This window comes from Arachis ipaensis, chromosome B04 (genome assembly GCF_000816755.2).
Source record: "Arachis ipaensis cultivar K30076 chromosome B04, Araip1.1, whole genome shotgun sequence".
NCBI lineage: Eukaryota > Viridiplantae > Streptophyta > Magnoliopsida > Fabales > Fabaceae > Arachis > Arachis ipaensis.
The window spans coordinates 129208053-129217190 of NC_029788.2; the positions used below are offsets into that span (position 1 = coordinate 129208053).

General features: G+C 43.3%; 1 pseudogene; it reads right to left on the reverse strand.

Annotated features, from left to right (window-relative positions):
- On the reverse strand, positions 372-3880 carry LOC107637340 (annotated as a pseudogene).

Below are 9138 nucleotides of genomic sequence, written 5' to 3' on the forward strand. Positions count from 1 at the left end.
ATATTTTAATTTCAATTTTAATATTTTAATTTTAATGCAATTAAAGAATGTCATGTTGCACATTTTGATTGTCAAATTAGTAATTAGTCATTAATATTGATAATGATATATAAAATAGATAGAATGGTTGAAGAAAGAGTTAATAGTCAATTTTCGTCCCTGAAAGATACCTCGATCTCCATTTTCGTCCCCAAAAGTCAAAATTAATCAAAATCGTCATCCAAAGATATCTTACCTGATCACGTTCGTCCTTCCGTCATCTCCCTAGCTGAGTTGGCATGACGTCCGCTGACGTGGACCGTTAACTGCCAAGGTGGTAAACGCCAGGCTGTAGCATGTTGTTGATGACAAGATAACTCTTGTTTAAGACGTCAAATTAGTCCCTGGAGTGGATAAACCCTAATCCCAATTTGAACAATAAATGCATCGCCGTGAACACATGCATCGCACAACAGATAAGCCAGCCCCTTTGCCACATCCAAGATTATGCTCTTCCATTGAGGCCAAGTCAGCGATTTCTTCAACTTTTGCTGCTCACTCACCAGAAACAGATGGTCTTCAAGGTTTCCATTTGGCATGTAATCATAAACCAAAAACCCCTGGCTTCCCCTGTCATTAAATTTTTCATCATCATCATCCACTACACAACAGCCTCGAAGAGGCACCAGATTCCAGTGCTTGAAGTTGCTAATAATCTCCACCTCATTACAAAACTCCACATCCCCTTGAAAATTAGATTCCAAGATCCTCTTAACCGCCATGACCAAACCATCGGACAAAACCCCCTTGAAAACAAGCCCAAATCCACCGCTGCCAATGAAATTCTTGGTTGAGAAATTATCAGTAGCCTTCTCAAGCTCATCAATCTTAAACCAAATAGACCCCATATTTGGCCTCAACCTACGCTTAGACCCTTTTTCCTCAAGATCAAAATCAAATTCATCATCATTAAACTTCTTTCTCCTAACCTTCCTATCATACCAAACATAAACCCCTAACAAACAAGACATAAGTAGTAACAAAGCAACACCAGCACCGGTTAACCCAAAAACCAAACCCTGGTGACTTTTCCCACTAGAACCACCACCCTATGGGTAAAATGACATACCAAAGATGCAACTCATGGCACCATTGCTTTCAGGCCCATGCTGATTCACAAACGTAGCAGCATATAGAATAGTAAATTTGAAACAATTTTCAGAGTGAGAAGCATTACCATCAATGGAGACAAGTTTATGTTGCACCTGAAACCCGCAGTAAGACACACATCACATAGCGAATGATCAGTGAGGTCTCGTTTGCAACTAGTATCAAGATGCGTCATTTGATCAAGCTTCTTGTCCCAATCTTTTAGTTAGGGTTTCAATTCCTGCGCAGACGTTTCGGGACATGACGAACTAGTGAGGGTCAAAGCACAAGTCAACGAGGTTATTTTGGAGAGACAAGAAATTGAGCTGAGACTGGAAATCATGGACGCATGAGGTTGATGTTTCAAGGTTTGGGAGGTTGAAATTTGTAGTTGCTTTAAGGTACTGCGCGAACCCTATTCCGATTAGAGATAAGAGCGAGGTGCAACAGTTGCTCAAGTTTGATGATAAAGAGTGGAAATTTTCACATGCTGAAGGGTTCCATGGAACTCTCTTAACATAGCTAAAGTCGATGGGGGCATGTTGAAGGAGAAGAAGGAGAAGGTGAAGGTGAAAGTGCTGCCATGGTGAAAGACAGAGCGATGGTTGATATGACACGGGGGTAACGCATTGCAACGTTTGAATCCCTCCTTTGAAGACAAAACGGCGACGTTTCAACCCTAAGAGCGCTTTCTACCGAAACGACGTCGTTTTTGTTCTCTGCCACCTTGGCAGTTAACGGCCCACGTCAACGGACGTTTGCCAACTCAGCTAGGGAGATGACGGAAGGACGAACGTGATCAGGTAAGGTATCTTTGGAGGACGATTTTGATTCATTTTGACTTTCGAGGACGAAAATGGAAATTGAGATATCTTTCAGGGATGAAATTGACTATTAACTCGTTAAAAAAATGAGAGAAATAGAGAAAAGAAGAGGGATGAGGGGAGAACTTTTTAATTTTAGAGAGAAAGATTGGATTTTAATTGCAATGAAGCAGTGACATGTGTCATATTTTAGTTGTAAAATTAGTAAGGAGGAGAGGAGAATTTCTTAATTTTAGAGAAAAAAATTGATTCTAATTGCAATGAGAAAATGACATATGGCACATTTTAATCGTAAAATTATATATATATAATATATTTGTTAAAACTTAAAACAAAAGAATACTGTAATGGGAAGAGGATAGTATCAGGTTCTGATCATTATATCATTAGCTCCATTAGAAATAGTTTTGGGATTTTAGTAATATGCTAGAGGTGTGCCTAACTCTGATTATCCATAACAAAAATAAGCTATCCTTACTAAACACAAGGGAAGAATTTCATGTCACCTAGTATAGTTATTATCTCTTAGGAACTTAATATGAGTGACAGAGAGAGAGAGAGAGGGAGAGCGAGCGAGTGTGTGGGTGGGAAACACGCTGAGAGGTAGAACTAGAGAACAGGACAAGGATCCTAGGGTTTGGAACAGGGAAGAGTATCGACGGCTAGAATCTGAGTCTTTCTCCATTTTTATGGACAATCTCCCGGAAGATATATCGAGAAGAGAATTATTCCACTTGTTCAACTGGACTGGGCGCATCATTGATATATACCTGTCGAGAAAATGGAAAAACAGAGACATCTATATGTTTGCTTTCATCCGTTACACGACGAAAGGAGGGGCATCGAAATCTATAGCAGAAATGAATCGCCTGAGGCTGAGAAACAAGATCCTTTTTGTAGGAGAGGCAAAGTACAGAAGAACCTCGGGACCAACGAAAGTAGAGAAGGGACGACGGGAAGATCACGCACTAGACCCATCAGCAAAGCGGACACAAGGGGTAAGATACGATGATGAATCCTTGCTCATTGGGACGGAGGGAAGGATGAAGGAAACTATAAAAACCGGGCATGGGATTGATGGGAATAAGGTACTGGAAGTTGCAGTGGTGCAAGATAATATGGAATGGTTACAGCGAAGCCTTGTAGGGATTACAACGAGGCCGATTGATTTTAATTCCTTGAGGAATACAATAGCAAGGAAACTACCTTCTGTTACCCAAGTGCGGGAAATGGGAGCTTTTAAAGCTCTTTTGACCTTTGATAGTGTCCCGAATGCTGACGAAACTTATACGTTTAAGTTGAATGATCTTTTGCAAACTTTTCACAAGGTGAGGAGGTGGAATGAATCGGAGAGTAGTGATACCAGAAGGGTGTGGTTAGAATGCTACAGTGTCCCCTTGCATGCATGGTCAGTTGGCACTTTTAATTTGATAGGAAGTCGTTGGGGAGCAGTAGTCGGGTGTGCGAAAGCGACAGAGTTATGCAGCGATTTCACTGTAGGCCGTGTACTGGTTGATACGGGTGACATGAAAGTGATCTAGGAGCGAATCAGTGTCGCTGTTGGAACCGAGAGATACGACATTCTGGTAAAGGAGAGTGGGCATGGACTGAGTGGGCTGCAGGATAGGGATGGCTTTATGGACAGTGAACCCACAATGGATGTGATATTGAACCGGAACAAAGCAAGTACGAGTACAGAGGGAGTTACGTGGCAGGCGAAGCGTATGTATTCATCAAAAGGTACCGCCCAAGATGAAGCTGCGTTGATGGTGGTGAGCCGAGGAGAGGAAGATGACGGGGGTGGGTTGGTAATTTCTGAAGATTTTTTAAATGAATGGAATAACGGCAGTACAAATCAAATATGCGTAAAAAGAGTAACGAATAAAATCATTGATGGCATCAATCAAGGCTTCCTGGATTTTGAGCATGAGGATGATTCAAGTTATGATGGAGAATCAGATCGCACGGTTACTTGTGACCCTCCTCCTTTGCGTAGTGGGCTGAAACAGATAGTTACGTATGAAAAAAAAAGAAAAAACGGGGCTACACTAAGTCTTGGCCCAGGAACAATGAAAGGGGGCTCGAAGGATGCACTATTAGGCTGGGCCTTCCCCAACCAGCAGCTGGAATGGACCCGGGTCGAGAAAAGCGCTCACCGCAACCCACCAAGACACTGGCGATCCTGGCTGCGCAGCAGGAAACGTTCGAAACCAGCGGGCGTTGCCATGAAGGGGAGGGAGGCACCTACCATGGGGTTGAGAACGGAGGGAGACGGGCGAGCACCGATCTGGGTAGCCGGAGGGTCCGCGACGATGAGGCCCGATCCCGAACTGGCAGACGAGCTAATGTGAGGCGCGCTGGTGGGACAGGTTTTGACGAGGAGGAAGACGGACCTCCAGGCGCAGCGACGGATAACCTGGAGCACGCTGCAGCTGTGTCAGAAACGATGGGAGACGAAGATGGTGGAGACGTCGGAAATGGGCAGGCTGCTGTGGAAGAGGGAGAGGGGAGCAGGGCTGATGGGGATGTTGGGTTAGGGGGTGCACACAGTGACCAGTCTGAACAGGGGGGTACACGTGACCAGTGCTTGGAGGAGCAAATTTTGGAAAATAAAAAAACCTTAGAGCTGGCTTTGGAATCAGGGGCTATACTGTGCAGTGAGGAAGACGACATAATGGCTATTCTTCAAGCTCAAAATGAAGAAATAGCACAAAAGAGGGAATTGGCGAAACAAAAGGCGAAGCTGCGGCGATGCAGACCAAAAAATAAAAACCAGGTGTGTAAATATAGCTCAAAATGACTTTCTGTTCTTGGAATGTTAGGGGGTTGATGGGTGAAGGAAAGATGAGAATGGTGAAGGACTTGAAAAATAAATTTAACTTGAACATGATAGGCTTGATTGAGACTAAGAGACAGGTTGTGACAAGATTTGATGTTAGTAGGATCTGGGGATTTACTGGGACAGGATGGGAATATGTAGGGTCGGACGGTGCATCTGGGGGATTGTTGATGATTTGGGATGACACGTTTTTTAATATGAATAACTGCTATAAAGGGGAACGATAGCTATGTATTGAAGGTGTTTTGCTAAAGAATAGCTTCAACTGTGCTTTTTTCTTGATTTATGGTGCCCATAGTAGAGAAGAGAAGAGCCGAGTATGGGAGGAGTTGAGTTACATTACTGGTCTGTGTCAGGTTCCCTGCTGCTTTATGGGAGATTTTAATGAGATAGTGCATGCAGAAGAACAAAAAGGTACTATTAATTTGCCTGTATCTGCAGAAGAGTTTAAGAATTGGATTCAGGATATGCAATTAGTGGACTTGCCACTTACAGATCGCAAGTTCACTTGGTTTCAAGGTGGTTCATGCAGTCGCCTTGATAGGGCTTTGGTAAGTGTGGAATGGTTAGAAGAGTTTCCTGATACTCGACTACGAGGAGGACCAAGAGGCTTGTCAGACCACTGCCTTATTATTGTGGAGGAGCAGAGGATGAAAGGAGGTCCTAGGCCCTTTAGGAGCCTTGATGCGTGGTTCACACATGACGGTTTCCTTCGTATGGTTAAGGAGGAATGGCGGGGCTTAGGGGAGTTGCAGTTCACAGATAAGTTAAAGGCGCTAACGGGGCCGTTGAGAAGATGGCACAAGCACACTTTTGGTGACATGAACAGTAAGATTTTGAAGTTTGAAGAAGAGATCAAGAAGGTCGATGATATGGTAAATTCTGGAGTGTATGATGCTACTATGGAGGCTAGAAGGAAGGCACCAGTTACCTGCTGCGAGCGATGGTATGTGAGAAAAGAAATTCACTGGAAGAAAATGTCTCGATCTCAGCATGCTAAGGACATGGACAGAAATACAAGGTACTTCCATAGCCTAGCGTCGACATGAAGAAGGAATAACCGGATTGATAATCTGGTAGTCAATGGCAGACTGATAAGAAACCAAGCTAGAATTAAAGTTGCTATTAGAGAGTTTTATAAAGACCTGTATCGTCAGGAGAGCTCTCCTTTGTTGCGGTTCAGAGATGGTCTGGTGGGAAGGATAGCTGAGGAAGAATCGGCATCTTTGGAGGTGATGCCATCAACTGAGGAAATTAGACAGACAGTGTGAGATTGTGAGTCTTCGAAGGCACCAGGATGTGATGGGTTCAACATGAACTTCATTAAGCGATGCTGGGATGAGATTGGCACGGAGTTCACGGGAGCTGTTACGGGGTTTTTCGCAGATTCCAATATTACGTGGGTGGCGCTGGCTTCGAAGTTCACTGGTGCGAAGGAGATGAAAGACCTCAGGCCTATTAGTATGGTTGGGTGCGTGTATAAGGTTATTTCGAAGGTACTTGTTAGGAAGATGAGAGTAGTGATGCCTGGGCTAGTAGGAGAGACACAGAGTGCTTTTGTGCAAGGTAGAAGAATCCATGATGGGGCCCTCATAGCATGCGAAACGGTGCACTGGATTAAAAGGACAAAGGGAAAGGCAGCCATAATCAAGTTAGATTTCCAAAAGGCTTATGACAGAGTCAAGTGGCGCTTTGTGGATATTGTTCTGGAGAAGATGGGGTTTGGGCGCAGGTGGAGGAAATGGGTTATGGAGTGTGTGACCACAGCTTCGATGTCAGTCTTGATTAATGGGTCACCATCTAAACCATTTAAAATGGAAAGAGGCTTGAGACAAGGGGACCCACTCTCTCCATTCTTGTTTGTGCTGGTTGCGGATGTTCTGCATAGAATGATTGGTGAGGCAGTCAGGAATGGCCGTATCTCTCCTTTGGTGGTTGGTCGGGACAGGGTGGAACTCTCACACCTCCAATTTGTTGACGACACTATCCTATTTTTCCCACCAGATGATGAGACTATGCAGAATTACAAGCGGCTGTTGCGCTGGTTTGAGCTAATGTCAGGACTCAGTATCAACTTCGATAAGTCCAGCTTGATTCCACTCAATTGTGAAGAGCAGTAGGTACAGCGTATGTGTCGTTTAGGGGTTGCAAGAAAGGTACCCTTCCTGTTAAATACCTTGGAGTCCCCTTAGGAGCTAATCCAAGGTTAGTTAAGACCTGGAAGCCTATCATTGATAAGGTGGAGGAGAAACTAAGCCTCTGGAAAGCCAAGATGCTAAACAAAGCGGGGAAGCTGGTGCTTATAAAATTTGTCTTGAATAGTCTGCCAGTATATTACTTGAGCCTATACAAGATGCCAAAGGCGGTTGCAGAGAAGCTGATTTCGATACAAAGAAGGTTCCTATGGAGTAAGGAGGACGGGAGACAGGGCATGGCGTTGGTGAAATGGGAGTTGGTGCAAGCCCCTAAAAAATTCGGTGGGCTGGGAGTTAGAGATGCTATGGTTTGGAACACCGCACTATTGTTTAAGTGGTGGTGGCGCTTTGCGAAGGAAGAGTGCCCATTGTGGAAGAAGGTGGTTTGTTCGTGCAATAACTTGAGGCCGAATGAGTTAATGTGCACTCAAGTCTTGCCTGCGAGAGGGGGACCTTGGAAGGATATATGCCATATAGATTTCAAGGAGCAACATCTGAGGGATAAGGTGATTACAGGTCTGGCTATGGAGGTTAGTGACGGCAGAAGGACTTGGTTTTGGGAGGATGTCTGGTTGCACTGTGGTTCCTTGAAAGACCAGTTCGCCAGGCTCTTCTCTGTTTCAAACCAATGTGGGTCGACTATTAGGGAATGTGGGTTTTGGGATGGGTTAGATTGGGTCTGGAACCTCCAATGGAGGCGTGAGCTTTTCCAGTGGGAGTTAGAACTTTTGAGCCAGTTACATGAGGCTTTGAGACCTGTGAGGTTAGCGAATAATAGAGATGATAGAATCGTGTGGAAGTATGATAGATCTGGATTTTTTTCAACTAACTTCATTGTGCAGGTAATACAAGAAGGAATGCTATCAGAAGGTGTTACCAGTTACAGTTTCACGAAGACCATATGGAAAGGGTTAGCCCCACCAAGAGTGGAGCTGTTTGTTTGGTTTGTCTTGGTAGGCAGGGTGAATACAAAGGAACGGCTAAGCCGGCTCAGGGTTATTAGTCAGGACGATAAGCGTTGTGTCTTGTGTAATAAGGAGGATGAGCTGATCCACCACTTGTTCCTTGGTTGTGACTTTGCTTGGCAGGTGTGGAGTGCATGGATATCTGCGTCTAGCCGGCCATGGGTTTTCCCGGAGCTATTGAAGGACCATTTTCTGAGTTGGACAAATGAGCCGCGAAGGAAGGAAGACAGAAAGCAGTGTCTGAGGTGTTTCTGCACGATCATTTGGAACATTTGGCTGGAGCGAAATCGAAGACTCTTTCAGAATGAAAGTAAAGGCGTAGAAGAGATCATCACAATGACTGCCTTGAGTTGTGACGAGTGGAGAGGTAAGCACCCCTAAGGTTGTTGATGGCTATGCCGAATATGACGTGAGAATGTTGGATATTTTGATTAGAATTTTGGGGAGTTGTAAGGCTTTCAGTTATGTTTGTTCCTATATGCTCCACCTTGCTGTGTTGAACTCTTTTATTTTTCAAAAAAAGTTTTGGGATTTTAGTATTTTACACTCTAGCTCACTTATCAATAACATGAACATTATCCCATATTTGATCTGCTTCTCTCCTTTTATTTCATCCTCTCCAAACCCTCTTTTCTCAATTCCTCAATAAATGTTAGTCATAATAATATCCGAAAATAAAAGCATATATACCTTCAAAACTAAATATGATGATGAAAATAGTCTTATTACTTAATACTTTTAATATAAATTCTTTTAAGGGGCCAGATTTCCCATGTGAAGGAATATCTTCCTGTGGTCCCTACTCCCTAACTCCTTATTTGACGTTACGCGTCACATGCAGAAAAACTTTTGGAAAGAAGTTGAGGGCTTCTTTGGGTTATATTTGCAAAATTGCATTGTCTTTAATTGCATTATTTTCATATGTAGAGAGTGATTTTGTTATCCTTAAATTGATAAGGTCAATTTTGCGTCAGTTCTTAAAATTACTCTTCATTTTCGTTATTATACTTTTTTTTAATAAATATTTTCTATTTTACTGAATTTATTTATTTCTTATAAAAAATTGTTTAGCTAAAAGGGAAATTTTTGTTTGTCGAGGATTAAATTTATCAATAGCTAGCTTGGCATCACATACTAATACAATCAGCGGTAGTGGTCACCGACAGTCACATGCACCGGTAAATATC